The sequence below is a fragment of the Typopeltis vanoorti genome, chromosome 12, assembly GCF_054136105.1.
Source record: "Typopeltis vanoorti isolate ZY-2024b chromosome 12, IOZ_Tvanoo_1.0, whole genome shotgun sequence".
NCBI lineage: Eukaryota > Metazoa > Arthropoda > Arachnida > Uropygi > Thelyphonidae > Typopeltis > Typopeltis vanoorti.
The window spans coordinates 107,005,622-107,028,177 of NC_143560.1; the positions used below are offsets into that span (position 1 = coordinate 107,005,622).

At 35.3% G+C, this 22,556-nt stretch overlaps 1 protein-coding gene across 2 annotated transcripts in view; it reads right to left on the minus strand.

Annotated features, from left to right (window-relative positions):
* Positions 1-22,556, minus strand: part of LOC150101115 (heparan sulfate glucosamine 3-O-sulfotransferase 1-like) — a 117,371-nt gene that overhangs the window by 19,853 nt on the left and 74,962 nt on the right. The window contains exon 1 of one of the 2 annotated variants that reach the window (XM_090401997.1): positions 3,645-3,793. The exons of the other annotated variant lie outside the window; for it this stretch is intronic. The gene's annotated coding sequence lies outside the window, so the exon portion shown is untranslated. Of the gene's footprint in view, positions 1-3,644; positions 3,794-22,556 lie in introns of those variants that run through there. 2 annotated transcript variants of the gene reach the window in all.

A 22,556-nucleotide genomic window follows, 5' to 3' on the forward strand; every position in this document is an offset into this window, starting at 1 on the left:
GGTATTTAGAATCTTTATTAAAATTTAGGTATCAGACCATCTGTAGCTGAAAATTAGAAAATTAGTCAAAACTAAATTACGCAGTCGGTTTCCACTTTCTCATGATGGCCAAGAGGCTGAGCGCATGTGTGTGTGTGTGTGTGTGAGAGAGAGAGAGAGATTGAGAGAGATGGACTTAAGATATTTATTATATTTGTAAATGAAAAAGGTTTTTATTCCATCTAAGGTTTAATAAAAACTAAGGTTTTTATTCCATCAAAACAAGCCCCGCGAACACACAAATTTATAGGCATAAATACTTGTCCTTATGGGATATAGTCAAGAAGTGGGGTGTCCGCTGCATTAATTCGCCGTGATCCATAATCAGGGAACTCTACCCGCCGTAAGAGACGAATGGATTGAAAAAGACGCCGCATTAAAAAAGTTATTTCACGTGAGTGACGATTTCATTTAGTATTGCATTCTACTTTGAAAGACGTATTTAAAAATATGCTGGTTTATATAATTATGATATTGTTTCAATATTTTTTTTTACGAAAATATTTAATCTAAGGAAATGCCTACAATTCAATGTTTATTCAGTATGAGCTTTTTTGTGAATCAGTTCTGCAGTTCATATCCTGCTTCCACAAACTGTAGTGTACGTACTACTCAGCGATTACTGGGAAAACAAGTATATAATTTCTTGAATTAAGAGGAAGAAGTCATAAGTTCACTGCCCTCGCTGCATAAGTCGCACAGAGAGGTTCTTGTTTCAAAGTGAATGGAAAAAGTACTGCATGTAAAATAAGTATGTTTGTTGTGCCACTAGCAGTTAAATGATCATAAATGTCACGGTTACCGCGAGGTAACGGCAAGTTGAATAAAGCTGTTAAAAATAGGACCAATTAAACTTTTGATGCTTAGGCTTTTTTTTTATTTTAGTAATCAAATTAATTTGCACGTATGTGATTACATTACATCCATTAATTATCTTCACAGAGGATGCGTTCGAAATTCGTTCACTTAAAATATCTGTGAAATATCTGTACTGTGAAAAGAAAACTGGTCCTCCTTTCACATAATACATATGAAGACAATTACTTTTATATTTATGCTTTCTTAGGAATACTAATATATGTAGAACTTCCTCTCCCGCCGTCGGATGGGTGGTCAAGATAAACCTGTAGCGAACGGTAAGAATAAAATCGAAAATAAAAATATAGGCGAGTAAATCTGCATTGATATAAGATAAAGTTCACTCGATTACAGTAAAATATTATTTTCTGAGCCAAACGAGGATAAACATAATTAGAATATGGATGGAAATAATAAAAATAAAAATAAAACAGTTTCTGGAAGACAAAACATTGAGAAGGAATAAAGGGCTATTCAAGTTGCATGCGCGAATGAGGTTACTTCTTGGAACACAATGTTCGGAACAAAAATGGAAAGATGGTTATTATCGAAATAAAATGAAAAGGAGACTTGCAGTACATGTAATACCGTGAATAGATTAAGGGTTAGATTGTTGTTTTAGAATTACAGCTGAAGCAACAACTAAGTCTTTGAGACCAGTGTATCATGTGCATGTAAGCGCTTGTGTTATTTTTTTGTTTGTGTGTTTTACCTGTTCTGCGCAAGGAAAAATCCAATTTTCTGGTTTAATCTGAGTTTGCGATCTACGCTGGCTAATTCACCTTCAGTTGAAAAGTCCTTATGGCCAAAGTTCCAACTAAAGGGCATCTTCGATACCGACTGAACAGTCTCCCCAAGGGCTAAATAATCCGAAAACCCTGCTGTAGAGGCTAAACTTGTACTTTTCAGTTGTCAGACCGGTAAACATATATTTTAGGCCTCTGATGATGGTAGTCTTATACTTATCGATGAAGATTGTCTTTCATCTATAGGCAATCACTAACCTCTTTACCACAGTTGGATTCAAACTCTCAGCCTACTGATTCGAGAACATAATTCCCCTAGTATATAAATAACTGGTAGGTTTATGATATAATTTTTTCCAGCCAATCAGGCACTTATATCATAAACTAATCGCATTTCACATTACGCACAATAATAATGATTGTTATAAACACATTTTCACAACAAATACTTTCTGGTTTACTGATTACTTATTATTTAGCAAAATAGCTAAATTATAGTTAGATGTACAGCACATGCGAGAAATACCTGTTGCATGTTTTATTTCATAATTGGTTTCATGTTCATTCAAATTATCCAATGGAGAAAAATTTTAATTTGGAGTGTCACTACCAAAATTCCCCAGTTTTTTCAAGCAGAGCAACCCCGTAATATGCAAAACACTATGCAAATTGTCTCTCATAAAATACAAAATAGTGACACATCGATATAACAGACTGGAATGAAATGAACTATTTTTAAATAATGCCACAGATGAATGTTTCTTTAATATATGTTAAAGAAACAGTAAAGAGGAAACGCATTAACATTGGATTTGAATATCCGTAGGATGTAATTTACAAAAATGTGAACTGTGCTAAATATATGCATACCAAGAAGATAATTAAAGAAGAGTTGTAGACGGGAAGAATGAAGAAAAAGGAAATTTAGTTTCTTGAGTTTCTAATTGGGATCTGAATGTTATTCTGAAAGATTTAGAAGGACATGTGGAATTATTGGTCGTTGTTTTGAAGTAAAGTTGTCATGCAAATGCAGTAAAGCTGAATATACGAGCAGTGAAAGGAATCACCAAGAGAGCTATTTCGGTCATTTAGGCATAACAACAAATAATATGAAGTAATGTATTCATTACCTCATATCATAATAACGCATTGTAATAAATGGAATACGAATGCTTGTTTTCATGTTTTTTAATGCGCATCCCACGCATAAAGATTGTAAATCTATAGTACATTACACACCATGAGTGAGCTGAAGGTTAAATAATCGAAACTCTGCTTCAGAGACCAAACATGAAATTTTTTCAAGTCAATTCAGACTTCAAACGAGCAAGACCGAGCTATGAAATTCAATTATCTAGAAAGGTATTCACAAATATTCATTACAGTTAGAAATTGCGCGCTAAAATCTTCCATACTTAGATCTTATTTTTTCTTCTCTTTTCTTCATTTTTTTCTTTATTTTTTCCCCCCAGTTCAAAAGAATTGAAATTTCACTTTGAAATGGGTCCTGTATGTTCCTAATCGCTGTCACAACAACAACACACGCACCGATTGGAAGTGCCGTCCGCATATCCATAGCATAAGTTGTATTTCAAAATGGATCATTTTGAAATAGTGGCCAACATCTTGCAACTGAGCTATGGACAGTTTGTCGATGTAACTGCTCAAGTAGAAGGAAAGGTTTCCAGCATAATATAATATAACCGTCATATTAGACAAAGTGAAACTATTTTCTTACGGTATATAAAGAGATAATAAACAATTATATAAACTCTCTCCTTCAATATGCAGTCAAAATACTACTACTACTAGATCTATACTGCTGTTCTTGTTACTCTTTGTATAACTAATAACCAGAAACTTGTTTGCTAAAGAAATTGTACGAATTTTGTATTTACTTCACTTATCATGATGTCTTGCGGCTGTTCCTTAATATACATCCCGCCTACATGGTAAAAAAAAAAATGCATATGTCTAATATATAATCCGCAAATTTCTTACCTTTTGATCCTCCTCTCTATTACTTCCATTCTGATTTTACTCAGTGGAAAAGTAACTCTAGAACCAATTACAGATGCGAGGAGTTTTTCAGACAGTATTATTATCTTCTGTCTTCAATCAAGAAATTTTGCATAAACTGGAATCTTTTAAATTTCTCCATGTATTTTAGATTCAAAAAACTGTGCTTATGTTGACCCTATAGAGCATTCATTGGTTGAAGTCAGACAAGCTACATCGAATTATAAACCACCAGCTATACTTCAAAGTATGAGAGGATCGGTACGCGATTTCCTATTGGTGAGTTTTCTGTAACGCATACATCACATGATTTTTTTTTCTTTTTTTTGTATCCTCATGCTTGCGTCATAATGCCGTCAAATATATATACCTCGCACGTCAGTGCAATATATATATATATATATATATATATATATATATATATATATATATATATATATATATATATATATATATATATATATATATTATAAGCTTCTTACAGAAGATTAAATTTATCAGTAATTCTAAAAATAAATTCTAGTTGCTTCGTTTAGATTTTTTTTTTTTTTTTAAATAGTATATATCTAAAAGTTTAGTGAGTACAGGAGCATATAACAATTCAAATTCAAAATAATTCAGAGAAATTTTGAAATCAATTTTGCGTTTAAAGTTAACAGCAACCAAATGAACTATTGTTAATGCGCGAAGAAAAATAAAATGTCGCAACTTCATTCTTTATTTTCACACCCCATCAGACTCAGCCGAACATACACATTACTTTGAGTGAGACGACCCCTGACACAACTCGAGCGAATCCGCTGTGTACAATGGCTGGGAAAAAAGATTGCAACAATCGACCTGTTGTGAGAGTGGACTCTGTAGCGGGCATTTAGTGCCACTTGACTGATGCCCTAAGATGCTCTTTAGATCTCTGATAAATGCCGAAGACGCATTCCAATTTGTATATCACACTCTTAATGCAACTGTTGTAGGGTTTGGATGGAGCTAATAATATATATATATATATCAATTAGTTCTTTCCCTCCTTTTTATCAAATGTTCCTCTCGCTTAATATCTTATTTTGTTCTTATGGATAATCCAACACTTGCTAAATGATATCAGACTATTTTTATAATAATTTGAATGGGTAGAAGTTATTTTTCTTTGTATGCTACCATATTAATGCATAACGTTTTTCTCATATGATTTTTAAATATCATTGCCATATCCAAATTGTGAAGCTATCGATATTGGAAGATAGCTGTCTGCCAAATTCTTTTCCACCTTCATGAAAAATGTTTGCAAACTTTTTTTTTTAAATGAAGCAACAAGTAGGGATTTGTGTATATTTTTTATCTATAGACGAACGTGTGTGTTTGTGTGTTGTGTGCGTGCAAAAGAGTGATTTGCTTCTTGACAGTTACGCCCACACATGATATGAGATGAAAGCCCTTAAGGACGATGCCTCGTGTGAAAGATGTAGTCAGTTCTTCTCATGAAAGTACAGTCAATATTTTGAGCTCGGCTCTAAACAACACTGTTATTGTTATTTTTTTTTTCTTTTACGTTACTGGCAAACAGACTAGAGGAAAAGTTAATCCTATAGTCAATTTTTTCTGTTGGTGGAAAAATAAAGTATTGCTTACAAACGGTCGACTAATGTTAGTCTGTAGTGTCTTAGTTACTTGTGTTCCACGCGACCTGACTCAAAGAGACAGCGGTTTTTTTTTTTTTTATTATGTTATTACAATTCCTTACCACTGTTTTATTTGTATTGAATGGCAAAGTTTTGGGTTTTCGGTGTAAAATTTTCTTAGAAATACTGATCCGCAGTAGGATATTTTCTTTGCTAGTATTTTTATGCGGGAACGACAAGTAATTTTTCTATAATTTTCAAATTTTAAATACGTTTATTATTTCCAGATTAAAAAGCTTGAAAAAAAAAGAGAAGAAAATATTTCTATGCGATTAGATGTCGTGATATAAGTGTACAATATAACACGCAGATTTAGCGACGAAGTTGTTAGATAAACTAATAATTGAAAAGCTCAAAACTTGGGTCCAGATAACCAACAGTCTTTTCTCAGTGCAAATCTATATAAGAGCTCGAACAAACAAATGTCTGTTTGGTCGAGCTCATATTCATGCAAGGAAGGAAAGCAATTTAAAATGAACAAAATAAATGAAATACAATATAATACAAAGTTGTGCGCAGTCGTACAAATTAAACGAAAGACCTATAACTTCAAAACTTGAGCAATATCTGTTTAGAGAGAGAGAGAGAAACAACTCGCACATCGGGCAATCACGTTTGCTCTACACCCCCCAGCTTTGTCGTACCAGAACCCCTGGTGAGAGTGTGTATTGAACTAACGTGTCTCCATCGCTATCGAGGAATTTGCAGCATGACGTCTTCTAGCATCCTCTTTAAAGGAGAAGGAAGAGATTGAGCTGTTGCACGAAACTAGAAAACTACTTTACTCACTTCGTACGCTGTCTGCATTTCCCTGGATGGGGTTTAAGAATCATCCCTCGGGAGGATTTCCGGATATTTCAGAGCTTGCCTCTTAATTTGTTTTTCTTTCAGCTTGCAAGCATTATTTTGGCAGGGCTCCAACAGCAGTATACCAAATGTTAAAATAAAAAAATAAAAAAAAGCCATTTTATGTGGTTAATTCAAAATTTCCCAGTAACTATCTATTTAAAGTTACGTGAAAGGAATTTTCAGGTGATTAGCACGCATGCACACACGCACACACACACACTTGGAAGTATTTATCATGACTAAGCCCAGGGAGAACAAAAAAAAGTATAATATTCTATTTAAATTAAATTTCTTTAAGAAGCACGACTAGCTTCGTCTTCCTAGAAGATTTCTGGTGCATAAACTTAGAATGGGTAAAAATCAGAGAAACATGGTTGGCATTATTACATGAATATAACTGTCATTATACTAAAAACTGATTGTTGTTATTTGAAATAATTCCGGATCTAACACTATATTGTTAAAGCACGTGAGCATCATGGGTCTCGTGTTCGCCATAGTTGAATAACAGAATAGTAACAATCTGGTAGATTGTAGCTGAGATTTACTTTAAGGTGCACAGGATAGAGAACAATTTATGGAATGCCAATATTTTTCTCTGAAGTTCATCACCGCATCTATATCTCCGATCTATACCATTTCACTGAATGTGTGGATTGGTTGTCGTCGTCATCAGCAGAATTGGTTAGTGATATCTCTAACATGATCTTCCATACGAGGTTCTATCGATTTTTCTGTTTGCCTGTAACAAGGGACATTGTAATCACACCAAACACGTGTTTTGGTTTTACCAAAGGAAGCAAATATCGAAGTTTGGTTGGAGGTATAAATGTGGTTCGGATCTTATATTCCTCGAAGGTTTTGCTAACTTGGTTGTAATAGTGTACTTAAACTATTTCGACCCGATGAAGGTTTGATGAAATCGAGAATTCTCAAATGGCCCACACAAAGTGCTGGCAGGAAGATTATAACAATCATATTTATATCATCATGTAATTCATTTCTGGGATTAAAAAATCAATCTGCAGCAGCAGTTGAGTCTGTATACCATCACCATATGGATTAACGAGACTGATAATGTAACAGAATAAGATGTTATCTTATAAATAAAATGGTAGCTGGAAAATATTCCATTTTCCAGCTACCCTAAGAGCCTCCGTCGCTCATTGGGTAACGATAATGCCTTTTGTTGGAAAGGCTTCAGTTTAAATCTTGGTTTGGATATCAGAAGCTTTTTAAAAGGTCATTTCATCTGAAGGTGGGTTAGCTGTTCTCATACGGAAGTTGTCGAATTTTCCACAAACTAGACAACAGGTATGAGACCACAACAATTAGCAGACGTAGGAGAATATGCAAGGTAGTATTAACTGTCTCTATTGCCTAGTCGGTAACTATGATGCTTATTAATTAGCAGACTGGATCTGAATTCCGTCTAGGACTCAAAAATGTCTTTCTAAAGGCTTTTTATTTGAAGGTGAATTAGCCGATCTTCAGGAGGAATAATTTTTTTATCCTATAACAGATTACAGCAAAAAACAGGCAGACCAGTATAGAACACACACACACACAGTTTTCAGACATTGGTGCATTGGTCTCATAGTCTTAGTCTTTGGCCTAATCCTAACCAAACCACCCATAGCCCACCCTGTCAGATTTAATTAGGTTTATATGAAGCTAAATTACGGTCATTGACCGGCAATTGAGCCTAAGAGGTGAAGAAGTCCCGGCTAACATCCACAAAATCTAACATATAATATCTTGCATGTCAGATTTTTGGATGTTTAGTGAGGACTGCTCTTTAAAGTTTAAAGTTCCAACCAGAAATATATTGGTTGGAATTTTGACAACAGCTAGCCATTCCTACGCTTTTGAGTCGGTCAAGCATATGATCGTTTGCGATGGAAACCACTGTGAAGTCAGTGGTGGAATAAACCGATATATTTTTTGTGATTTAAATATTATACAATTTAAACCAAGGAAAGTAACTGCATGCACTTTCGGAGCTTGATTTCTTTCGAAACAACAGAACTTCCAGCTTTTAAGTTTTGTATTAATATAAAATATATAAACATTCACAAAACCAATACACAGATGCTAAAATACACCAGCCTCAAATCACTTACTTTTTCCAAAGGTTTTCGTAATATATATATATATATATATATATATAATACGCACAGACCAAGAGAGAGAGAGAGAGAGAGAGAAAGCGGTAGACAGTAAATAAATAAATAAGTTTTCAGAAATATATTGAAAGATTTAGTCCAGGACGTATTTGAATCTCCGACATTTGCAATATCTTGAATAAGAAAAGTGTGAGAAACATAATTACATTTCTGAATATCTTATTTCTTTACGTCGACCGTAAAATCTATTCCATAGAAATAAAGGGAAAAAAAAGGCATCGAAGTAAACAACAAACAAGTTCCTTCGAAACCGATTCACGGAGTGATAAGATGATCAACCATTTTGCAGGTAATATTCTTTCCCGTCATGTTCTCATACACCTCGGAGACTGTTATGAACATCTCTGAGGAAAAGCGAGTTTCGAAAACAGCAAAACCTAAATCCTGTTTCGAAGAGCAGTGTTACCTCCATGTGTTGCGTGGAGCGAAAGGGTAATGAAGTTTTCTTTTATCTAGGAGAGGAGTGACGTCATTTTACGCGATCTAGTGATGGAAACGTGTTAAGAAAAAAAAAACAAACAAACAAGGAACAGCAAAACTTCTCGAAGATCCGAAATTGATGTTGAAAATAAATATAGCAACAGTGGCACGTACGCGTGAGAGCAAAATAAATTTTACAGTCCTTGTTTAAAATTTAGCGATCTCGACAAGTTTTATTCAGACGCAATATATATAAAAATATCTTAGGTGCGTACGCTAGATAAACATACTGGTGGAGGCCCTCAGCGATATATGATATTCAAAAATGATGAGCAACTCGAAATAAGGAATTCTGTTTTGATATGTTGACAACAAAAGCTCTTCATCGTGAAAGTAACACACCTTGGAAGGATTCTTCTGGAAAAATGCACTTTGAATCAGAAATAAAACGACAGGAAATGAAGTGAATTTAATGCTGGTTGATATAAGAAAGAAAAGAAGAAACTATTAGAAAATGTTCAACACTAGGATGGTTGGATATTACTGCTCAAACTCAGCAAACTTTAGATATAAACAAGTCTTACGTAGTAGATTATTTCCATCGTTCGGTGCAAGACATCGCTCATTAGAAGACTGAAGTGGCTCGAGGAAAGAACCATGTTTGGTTTAAGTTTTCTGGATTTTCTAACTCTACTAAATGCTCTTAGGTATTTGTGACAGTCCCTTCCTCAACCTTTCTTGGTGGGATTGTCTTACTAATAATAAAACACTGCTCTTCTCAAAGGGACTACATAGTCATCTTTGAAACTGCTGAACAGATGGCAGATAGCCGGATCGTAATATTTTCCTCTTATCAGAAAGAGAGAGAGAGAGAGAGAGAGAGAGAGAGAGAGATTGACCGTACTTGGGTATTCAAGTTTTGTGGGATTAAACAGTATGATATAAAGTGTGCTCTATTTACACATGCGCAACTGCATCCAAAAATGAGAGTTACTACTTATTTTTTCGTTAACAGTACTGTATATACATTTTGAATGATCTCATTTATTAAAGTGATGAGATGATTCAAATGATTTCTCATTTTAGATAATTTTTATTAGATGGTATGCCACTCATTTCATTATTTATTTCTAATTATGTGAAATATGTAACGCCGATCAAAGCTTACAATGTTTAGAGACCAAAAAACTGACCTGCCATAAAATTGACTGGTTTTGTGGATGATTTTACGTCCAAGTGAAACGGAGTAATGAATAACAATAGGTCCATGAATACTCTTGCACCTTTGAGCATTTGAAAAGAATTTTTTATTTCACTGGTTTAGAAATGTAAATTACATATGTTAAGTATTGTTGCATTTTATACTAAGACTTGCCGTTGTTAAGTACTATATCACCCTTCGAAAATCTGATAAATGTAATATGCTAAGACGTTTATACTAAGTTTATAATAAATGTTTATGCTAAGACGTTCACACTTCCACGTTTGCAAGAATACATTCTGCTTGCGTATCCCAGGTGGCAGAGGATGTTACAAAAATAGACGGAATTTCAGTAACATTGTGTATCTCAATGCACAGCTGAACTTAGAGGAATTTTGGAACCCATTGCAACTTCCCAAATGACACCCTGTCGCTGTAATTTTAATCCCTTCTTTTGACGTGAATAGTAGGACTTTAGGTGAGGCTTTATTTTAGGGAAGAGGAAATTGCAGGGAAAAGATCTGATGTGGGAAGTATGGAGGGTGTTGGAAATGTTATTCTATTTGGTGATGGGGGGGCCCTAATGGAAGCAGTGACCCATATGTTATAGCCTTGTCATGCTGCAACATCCACTCGCCTGATATGGTGATGGTTTTTGTCAGATAAAATTCCACCGACTTGCATGACTTAAATTATATCGCGGCCTAATCGCCGTGGCAGAAATTTGCACTTACAATACTTTAAAATTATTCTCATGCAATTTAACATCTGTCATTGCGGTAAGTGCACATGACAGCATATATGAAAAAAAAAGATGCAATAAAAGCACAAAACGACTTTTGATGATCACCTGATTTTTCCTAAGCGTTACGCGGTTCAATTGACTAGTTAATGGATAAAAAGCAAAACTTGGAAAATGTACGCTATCGCAATATTCAAGTGGTAATTATTATTGCCCATTAGAACTCTCCTAAAAACAAATTAACTGGAAGAAAGCAAAAATAGTACTAGATGCTTTCGTTGAACTTCGAGTAAAGCAAACATTTGAAAAACAAATCAGATACTTATGAAAAGTAAATTTATGTAAAATATAAAATGCATTATTGCATTTCCTTAAATATCAAAACAGTTTACTTTAAACTGCGATTTTACTAATCGTTTACCTTAGTGATTTAATTAATTAATTAATTAATTTGAAGTAAATATTTTTCCTAACTTTTATGATTCGTTTTCTGTAGTTGGGAAGCATAATTTATAGGTGATTGTTGTCTAGGAATATGTCGAGACATCAAAGTTCATGAGACGAGTGTAAATTATATCTGCCTATCACTATATGAAACTACTTAAAATCACTTTCAGTTGAACAGACCTGATAAATATTCCCTCGTCCTAGATGAATTCTAACCCGGGTTGTAATTATTTATTATTACGACAAAACAAACCATGAACTACATGCATTATCTCTCAAACTGCATAATTATCTACTTTTTATTGTTGTTGGAGGAAAAAATTCAAATTTTCATAATGGGGAATCCTATCATCTTCCTTCTGAAAGTGACTAATTCGCTTTCATCTGACCATTAAAAAGTTTATTACGTCCTAGATGAGACCCAAACTTGAAACTTAAATTTCTTTTCTTTACGGAAATCATAATTTGGTTTCTTTCCTGAGTTCCTCTAACAAACACGTAGATTGACCTGTGTGCTTGTTACTCTGAGATGCATTTACAAGAAAAAAAAAAGAATTATCGCAGGATGTAATTGTAATCTTGTGATGTCAGAGCAATGCAACTGAACTTAATATATGCAAATAAAGAGACCTCTCCACACATTCTTGTTAAAATATTAATACATAATCGAATTGTATAGAAATTAGTTTTAGAAAATGTGGAAAGTAATTTGGGTAAAAAAATATTATGAATACTATTTTCGCTTTATAATTGACACTCACGTACATCAAAATACCTAGTTCATAAAAAAGTAATTGGTTTACACGAGAATATCCAGATGTCTCAGCGATACACGAAACATAATTAGATTTTCTATATGTCTGCTGCAAAATCTATTCCGTAGACCAAAAGAAGAAAATATGGAAGACGATAAACACGTTTGTTTACTTTTTCATTTCAATTTATTAGGAGAAAGGCAATTTAATTTAAAGGCTGTAAGTTAGTAGTTCAGGGATCAGTCGTATTTTAGATATAAGATTTATGTTCCATGTTTCTTCAGTTGGTCCCCTGTGAAGAAGTAAATAGAAAGTTAATGAAGAAAAAAATCAGAACAATTTATTAATTTATATATTAGGATTTTTTTTTCGTGTTAAGTTTGAGAATATGTGGATTGCATTTCAGGATAATGGTGTATAAACGAGTATTTATAGAGATCTAAGAAAGAATTATTTACAGCAGCTCTAGAAGAAATTTTTAAAAACCTAGATTGGAAGAATTATGGTAAATGGGGAAGAACTAAATCACCTGCGATTCGCTGATGACATTGTTCTGTTAGGAAACTTGGCAGAAGAACTTCAACAAATTTTCAGTGAATTGAATGCAAAAAGTAAAAAGAAATGATTAAATATAAAGCAAGACAAAACAAAAACGTATAATAAATACATCACCAAAAACGCTAATACAAATGGAACGTCAGGAAATTGATATAGACCTCCTGTGTTTACCGAGGACAAAAAATCACAGCAGAGGGAGACTATGAAGAATAAATTACACGTAGAATTCAACTTGCTTGGAAAACACTGTGAAGCACTAAAGGAAACATACCAATCTGACTTAAAAGTAAAATATTCGATAGTTGTATACTTCCGGTGATATCGTATGGAAGGGAACGTAGACTTGGACTAAAAAAATGACCAACTAGTTGAGGATTACCCAGAAGAAACTAGAAAGATTATTACTCGATATTATTGTTTTAGATAGAAAGTGCAATACTTGGTTCAGAGCTCACACTAAGGTGAGAGACATTATAACAAGTATTGAGCTTTCTATATAGAATGTGGAAGGGAAACGATAATTGCAAGAAGTAACTCAAAAATGAACAAATTTGATATCTGAATGGTGTCCCAGAGATTGAAAGAGAGCTACAAGAAGATCATAGAGACGGTGGGAGGATGAGATTAAAGAGATGACTGGAATTCACTGGCATAGAAAAGCTCAAGATAGAATTGTATGGAGGACTTTGAGGCCTACGTCCAGGCAGTGGATGGAAAATGGCTGATGATGGTGGAGAAAGAGTTAGTGATATATACAGTTCTCGCATGTAATACGAAAGTATTCCGCCTGCTGCTTGGTCTACAGCGCTTTCCACTCTGGCTAACCAGTTTCGAACCGGTCTGTCGCAACGATATGAGCATTCAAATTCCAGATAGCAGAGGCGAATGGTAAACAACTGATTTTATTGAAATTTGATACTTTACTTGTTTTCATGTTTTCATCAGATGTCACAGTTTAAGCTTAGCCACTGTGAAACTAATGCTTTTGGACTTTCAGAATCCTTTGGTTGGAAAGATGCAAGTCAAATCCTGTGGCGAGGAAACTTTAAATAAGGACTTTATATATATATATATATATACAGGGTGTTCGGGATAAATTTGACAGTTTCGTAAGGAAAAAGAAAATCTTCTTTGTATCTATTAAATTTAATGAATTGACAAAAAAACATTACAGGCAGAGTTAATTACAATACTATCAACAAGATTTACTCAAAATAACCACCATTAGCATCGATCACAGCTTCAATTCTGCTTCGGAACCTCGAACAAGCTGATGCTACAGTCTCCCTGGGAAGGGCCGCAAAAACTGTTTTAATTTTATCCATTAACTGGGCTTTTGTATTACTGGAAGTGCGATTGGTGTCTTTTTCAACTGCGCCCCATACAAAATAATCCATGGGGTTAAGGTCTGGGGAGTTTGGAGGCCAAACATTTGGACTGGTGAAGTCGTAGAAATTTTCAGACAACCATTTTTGACTTTTCCCAGAGGTGTGGCAAGGGGCCGAATCCTGCTGCCATACATACGGCCTACCATTGGCTACCCTTGTTATCCAGGGCTTGACTACAGTTAGCAACTCCACGAACAAAGCCCGAATTCCAATGCCAGGGTTCTTCAACACCTGTTCCTGCAGATTTGCGAGGAATTCTGCTGTACGAACGCAATCAGATCGTCTGCTAGGGATCTTTCTTCTTGCTACATCCTCGTAGTCACCATTGCAAGTCTCTAGTTCATGCCTGATTGTTTTTACTGTATTCAGGGAGCATTGGGCAGCAGTCGTAATATCCTTATTTTGATGGCGGGCACGAATCATCATGATACAAGTTATTCTCTTCCATGATTCAGGTGGGTTCCAGCTATCCATCCTTTCTGACATCTTGTATATGAATGAAGAAGGGTCCAAACTTTTAAATGAAGAGAAGTGTGTGTTAATACATGTAACTTACGGAAAAATATAATTAATTATAAATATGTCAAATTTATCCCGAACACCCTGTATATATATATATATATATATATATATTTCAAAAAATAGATTTAATGACTCCAAGACCGAGATAACATATAAAGATTTTAATGATTTCATTAAAATCTTTATATGTTATCTCGGTCTTGGAGTCATTAAATCTATTTTTTGAAATGTATAACAACCGAGTAAAAACTAATCGCCACATATATATATATATATATATATATATATATATATATATCTTTTTAGGAAGAGGAAACAATAATAAAAACTGAAGATACTAAAAAAACTGAGAAGTACAGATAAATTGAATTACATAATTAAAATAAAAAAACGTTGTATTAACATTCAAGTTGTTATATTTTACGTGCCATTGTTTGTAGTATACGTGGTAGCAGACTCTCGAGAACGCCAGTATTGAACAACAGCAGTATGGCTATCAGGGATGTTATAGCTTAAAGTGTTGTTTAAATGTTCAGGATTAAGGACGATCTCCCTGGATTCCACTATCTTTCTTTCAAATTCATCATGGCAGCGGAAAATGTTTTCAGATCTATCCCAGGAAACTGAGTGACCTTGAAAATCATCATGAGGATTGTTAGAGAAGAGAACATGGCTGGATAAGGCATGTGATCTTTTATAGGAGATGTCTCTCTCTTATGTTCTTCCATACGAAGCTCAATAGACTTATTAGTCTGACCGTAATAAGGAATTACAGTCACACCATAGTATATATACTCCAGGATATTTTAGATTGTGATGCTTAGCCTTAGGATGGCTTATAAGAGATCTGATTTTTGGAAGTGTAGTGAATAACGTCCTGATGTTGTACTTCTTAAGGACTTTAGCCAGTTTTTGGGAGATCGAACTGATGTATGAGATTGAGACGCTACCTTTAAAATTGGTAGTTTCTGTATTGCGGTGCCTAGGAGGATCTATAAGAAATTTCTCAACACGTGAACTACAAAACCGTACTAACAATTTACTACAGAATACTAGTCAACTTCCTCGCAATATTTCTCTACGCTCCCTATATCCACTTATACCACGTATTTATTGACTCTCCAACCTACAAACTATCTTGCAAAATACCTCAAGTCTTTCTCTAATAAGTCTTCATCGTTCATCAACAACCCCATAGACTTTGTATCATATGTAAAATATATATCCATCAACGAGAATGGTATTATAGCCAGTTTAGATATTATTTCATTATTCACAAATGTACCAACTGAAGAAGTATTAATATTACTAAAAGATAAATTATCCAAAAAAATGTTTGCTTTATTAATGCATTGCGTTCAATCTGGCTACTTCCGATATCAAGACACCATCTACAAACAGAACCAGGGATTGGCGATTGGGAACCCTTTATTCCCTATTCCCTATTTTACCTTGAAGACTTTGAAACCAGAGCTATATCGTCCTCTTCGTTTAAACCAAAAGTTTGAAAGCGTTATGTAGATGACGTTTTAATTATATGGAGTCACGGCAAAAACTCTCTCGTGGATTTTTCTTCATCATCTCAATAACCAGCATCCAAATATAAAATTCACAGCCGAACTAGAACATGAAAACTCCCTTCCATTCCTGGATATAAAACTCTCATGCTGCTCTGGAAACTTTAGAATCTCTATGTATAGAAAACCAACGCATACTAATAGATATCTTCACAGTCTTTCTCATCATTTTCCACCACAAAAACTCGATACTATTTCCACCTTGAGACACAGAGCTCGCTCTCTTTTAAACGATCCAGATGAGTTTCAAAAAGAAATTAATCACCTTTCACATATCTTTGAACAAAATGGATATTATAAAAAACCATTAAAAAATTTCTTATAGATCCTCCTAGGCACCGCAAAACGGAAACTACCAATTTTAAAAGTAGCATCTCAATCCCATACATCAGTTCGGTCTCCCAAAAATTGGCTAAAGTCCTTAAGAAGTACATCAGGACGTTATTCACTACACTTCCAAAAGTCCGATCTCTGATAAGCCATCACAATCTAAAACATCCTGGCGTATATAAACTATGGTGTGACTGTAATTCCTTATTACGGTCAGACTAATAAGTCTATTGAACTTCGTATGGAAGAACATAAGAGAGACATCTCCTATAAAAGATCACATGCCTTATCCAGCCATGTTCTCTTCTCTGACAATCCTCATGATGATTTTCAAGGTCACTCAGTTTCCTGGGATAGATCTGAAAACATTTTCCGCTGCCATGATGAATTTGAAAGAAAGATAGTGGAATCCAGGGAGATCGTCCTTAATCCTGAACATTTAAACAACAATTTAAGCTATAACATCCCTGAAAGCCATACTGCTGTTGTTCAATACTGGCGTTCTCGAGAGTCTGCTACCACGCATACTACAAACAATGGCACGTAAAATAGAACAACCTGGATGTTAATACAACGTTTTTTATTTTAATTATGTAATGCAATTTATCTGTGCTTCTCAGTTTTTTAGTATCTTCAGTTTTTATTATTGTTTCCTCTTCCTAAAAAAGATACCTGATGAAGGTTAAAAAAGCCGAAACTAGTTGTATCATTAAAGCTTTTAATTTATTCTCGGTTTTTTAGTGATTAAATATCTTTCTAAATGTATCAAAGTAGCCGAGTAAATGCTCATTAATATATATATATATATATATATATATATATATATATATATATATATATATATATATATATATATATATATATATATATATATATATATATAATTATATATATATATATATAATTATATATATATATATATATATTTATAAAAATAAATTTAACTGACTAGAACCCGAGAAAGTATAACAAAAACCTTTAATACATCACAACTAGTTTCATCGGTGCTCCGACTTCTTCAGGTGAGAAATAAAAACATAAGATATAAAATAACACGGTAAAAAATGAACTTTACAGCTTAATAAAAAGCAGAATAATAACAGTCATATTTGAATAGGTGACCGCGTGCAACCGTTGGCATGAGTAGAATGTGTGCGACAGCTAATTTTTGAGCGCCAGTACTGGATTACTGCGCTATGGGAATCGGGTAAATTGTAGCTAAGATTATTGTTTAAATGTGAAGGGTCCAGAACTATTTCTGAGTCGACCAAAACCAAAACACAACCATCTGCATTTTCCTGGTGTTTATAAAGTTTTGTGCAACTGTGGTAGACCTTATTTTGGCCAGACAGACAAATCTGTTTCACTTCGTCTTGAGGAACATAGACGTGACATCTCCTACAGTAGAGCACGAGCGAGCGCCCTTCCCAGTCATGTCCTTTTCTCGGCAAACTCTAACCTTGAAGAACAGCCACATCAAGTTGATTGGGAACGCACTACTAATTTATATATTTGAAAGGATGAATTCGAAAGAAGAATTATCGAATCAAAAGAAATAGTTCTGGACCCTTCACATTTAAACAATAATCTTAGCTACAATTTACCCGATTCCCATAGCGCAGTAATCCAGTACTGGCGTTCAAAAATTAGCTGTCGCACACATTCTACTCATGACAACGGTGGCACGCGGTCACCTATTCAAATATGACTGTTATTATTCTGCTTTTTATTAAGCTGTAAAGTTCATTTTTTACCGTGTTATTTTATATCTTATGTTTTTATTTCTCACCTGAAGAAGTCGGAGCACCGATGAAACTAGTTGTGATGTATTAAAGGTTTTTGTTATACTTTCTCGGGTTCTAGTCAGTTAAATTTATTTTTATAAATGTATACATCACGAGTAAATCCTAATTTCAACAATATATATATATATATATATATATATACAGGGTGTTCGGGATAAATTTGACATATTTATAATTAATTATATTTTTCCGTAAGTTACATGTATTAACACACACTTCTCTTCATTTAAAAGTTTGGACCCTTCTTCATTCATATACAAGATGTCAGAAAGGATGGATAGCTGGAACCCACCTGAATCATGGAAGAGAATAACTTGTATCATGATGATTCGTGCCCGCCATCAAAATAAGGATATTACGACTGCTGCCCAATACTCCCTGAATACAGTAAAAACAATCAGGCATGAACTAGAGACTTGCAATGGTGACTACGAGGATGTAGCAAGAAGAAAGATCCCTAGCAGACGATCTGATTGCGTTCGTACAGCAGAATTCCTCGCAAATCTGCAGGAACAGGTGTTGAAGAACCCTGGCATTGGAATTCGGGCTTTGTTCGTGGAGTTGCTAACTGTAGTCAAGCCCTGGATAACAAGGGTAGCCAATGGTAGGCCGTATGTATGGCAGCAGGATTCGGCCCCTTGCCACACCTCTGGGAAAAGTCAAAAATGGTTGTCTGAAAATTTCTACGACTTCACCAGTCCAAATGTTTGGCCTCCAAACTCCCCAGACCTTAACCCCATGGATTATTTTGTATGGGGCGCAGTTGAAAAAGACACCAATCGCACTTCCAGTAATACAAAAGCCCAGTTAATGGATAAAATTAAAACAGTTTTTGCGGCCCTTCCCAGGGAGACTGTAGCATCAGCTTGTTCGAGGTTCCGAAGCAGAATTGAAGCTGTGATCGATGCTAATGGTGGTTATTTTGAGTAAATCTTGTTGATAGTATTGTAATTAACTCTGCCTGTAATGTTTTTTTGTCAATTCATTAAATTTAATAGATACAAAGAAGATTTTCTTTTTCCTTACGAAACTGTCAAATTTATCCCGAACACCCTGTGTGTGTGTGTGTGTGTGTGTGTGTGTGTGTGTGTGTGTGTGTGTGTGTGTGTGTGTGTGTGTGTGTGTGTGTGTGTGTGTGTGTGTGTGTGTGTGTGTGTGTGTGTGTGTGTGTGTGTGTGTGTGTGTGTGTGTGTGTGTGTGTGTGTGTGTGTGTGTGTGTGTGTGTGTGTGTGTGTGTGTGTGTGTGTGTGTGTGTGTGTGTGTGTGTGTGTGTGTGTGTGTGTGTGTGTGTGTGTGTGTGTGTGTGTGTGTGTGTGTGTGTGTGTGTGTGTGTGTGTGTGTGTGTGTGTGTGTGTGTGTGTGTGTGTGTGTGTGTGTGTGTGTGTGTGTGTGTGTGTGTGTGTGTGTGTGTGTGTGTGTGTGTGTGTGTGTGTGTGTGTGTGTGTGTGTGTGTGTGTGTGTGTGTGTGTGTGTGTGTGTGTGTGTGTGTGTGTGTGTGTGTGTGTGTGTGTGTGTGTGTGTGTGTGTGTGTGTGTGTGTGTGTGTGTGTGTGTGTGTGTGTGTGTGTGTGTGTGTGTGTGTGTGTGTGTGTGTGTGTGTGTGTGTGTGTGTGTGTGTGTGTGTGTGTGTGTGTGTGTGTGTGTGTGTGTGTGTGTGTGTGTGTGTGTGTGTGTGTGTGTGTGTGTGTGTGTGTGTGTGTGTGTGTGTGTGTGTGTGTGTGTGTGTGTGTGTGTGTGTGTGTGTGTGTGTGTGTGTGTGTGTGTGTGTGTGTGTGTGTGTGTGTGTGTGTGTGTGTGTGTGTGTGTGTGTGTGTGTGTGTGTGTGTGTGTGTGTGTGTGTGTGTGTGTGTGTGTGTGTGTGTGTGTGTGTGTGTGTGTGTGTGTGTGTGTGTGTGTGTGTGTGTGTGTGTGTGTGTGTGTGTGTGTGTGTGTGTGTGTGTGTGTGTGTGTGTGTGTGTGTGTGTGTGTGTGTGTGTGTGTGTGTGTGTGTGTGTGTGTGTGTGTGTGTGTGTGTGTGTGTGTGTGTGTGTGTGTGTGTGTGTGTGTGTGTGTGTGTGTGTGTGTGTGTGTGGCTGAAGGGTGAGTTAGTATCAACAATACGGAGTTAGCAAAGCTTTTCTTTCTCGAAAATTAGTTTTTCGTTCACAAAACAGGCGAAAAAAATTTAGATCAAAGACATTGATCTAAATGCAATTAACAGACCTAGTATACTGGCAGCTCTCGTTGCCTCGGTCGTAATTGAAAACGAAGCCAAACGTTTATATATATATATTTGGGTAAAATTCATAAGTTCTGTATTACTTCAACCTTGGCATTTTTAGGTTTGGCTTCCACTAACGAGACCTCAATAAAGGTCGAAACCGGTCTGGGTTTCGACCATTAGGGGAAAATTCTAAGGAAAGTGTTCGGAACTTACTCCACCTTTACCACGAGTTGCCTCAGACTGGCACTACGTGCAGGCGCAAACTTGACTTACTTGTCTGTTTGCTTACTTGGGAAATAGGATTATGTATATATATATAATAGTGTGTGTGTGTGTGTGTGTGTGTGTGTGTGTGTGTGTGTGTGTGCGCGTGTGTGTGTGTGCGTGTGCGTGTAAACTAAAGTAAGACTGTATCATTGCCATTTTAACTGAATGTACATCTTCTGGATGAAGGCAGATAATAAAAAATTAAAAGTTCTATCATTTAGTTTCCATACGTGTACTGTTACGTGCTCTCGTAGCAGTTTTTATATTACCCGAGGGAAATAGCGGATCTCTTAGAGAGAGAGAAAGTGAAACATCCCTGTCACTTTTATAGATAAACTGATATAGGTCAGTTTATCTATGTTCTTTAGCTTATAGGGCTCGTCCATAAATTACTTAAACACCCTTGGGGAAGTTGTGGTTTTTGTGAGAGTTCCTGAGCAGGGGGCCTGAGAATATGTTACGTAACAGAAAACGTCTTTTCTCGTACTTAAAAAAATCTCTAAAAGAAAGAACAAATGGAATCTATGAGCACGGAAACCTACAGGAGAGCAGTAAACATCGTAGTCTAAATGGATCATCAGGTTTTCTTTAAAAAATAAATGTGCCTTACTAGGTGACACTCTCTTTATTGTTCATTGATCTAAATTTAATATCTTGAATGCGACAAACTGTCGCATTAAGGATATTAAATGATTATTATCAAGTACCATACAATGTTATATCTATTTTATTTCATAACTTAAATTACTAAATAAATAAATTACTGATATATTATCAATAGGATAATATATCAATAGTAGCCATTGGGTACAAAACTTACTTATTTCGGTGCTTTTTTTGTTCCCCAATTTCAAGTAATATGTTTGGGATATGTCTGACACGAACTCAAAATATTTGAAAATGAGAGCGTCCAACTCATCGCAATATTACACCTTCGTTAACATGTTCATTGCCAAACACGCGATATCGCGCGATGCGAGCGCTCATCAAACGGCCGATCACGCGTTATCGCGTGGGCGTCGTTAACTAAATAAAAAATAAAAAAAAAGTTGGCCACCACACGAAATTCCAATTTTCAGCTTGGCAATGAACGATATCACGCGATGCGAGCTCTCACCAAACGGCCGATCACGCGTTATCGCGTGGACGTAGCTAACTAAATAAAAAAAAATTGGCCACCACACGAAATTCCAATTTTCAGCTTGGCAATGAAAGTGTTAATAGTGCTGAAACATTCCCTAAACACTCTTTTACGTTTCATTTGATATTATGATATCGTATTTAATATTAGAATAATATTAAATACTACTCACTTGTTATGAAACATGGTTTAGAGAAGGAGGAGTCTGTGTTATGCGTATTCGTTATGAAAATTTGAGAGGAGTTTATTTTTTATTTTGTGTGCCAGTTTGGGACAAAAGAAGTAAGATCTAAAAAATCTGAGATAGAGTTACATAATTATTGGGCTGTCCTTTTCAAAAACCATCGCTTGTATGAAATGGATTAAAATGGATTAAGCAATTTTGCTCTATTGAATAATATAACCATTTGCTTTGAAAAGTGTCCGGGTGTGTGAAATAGCAGCTTCTAGAATAATTATTAACATTATTATTTTTTTCCAGTTTTTAGAGAAGTGATCTAAATATTCTGAGAATTCAACAAAAATGTATATAATTATGGATTTAATTATATTTAAAGCAAATTGCGTGGCTTGTTGCAACTATACTTTGCGCTGGGTCCCTTTTCCATATGCTGAGGTAATTGGCATTTCTTGAGGTATTCATTTATTGGCTCAATGATTTAGGCCTATTATGGCCTGTTTCTTCCTCAGAAGCCATAGGCAAATCTCTTCAATGGACGACCTGGCCTTCTTTTTCCTGATTCTTTATATTGAAGTGCTCTAATTCTCTCGACGATTCTTTATTTTCTGTATTACTGGTTTTTGATTTAATTCGGTCATTATTTC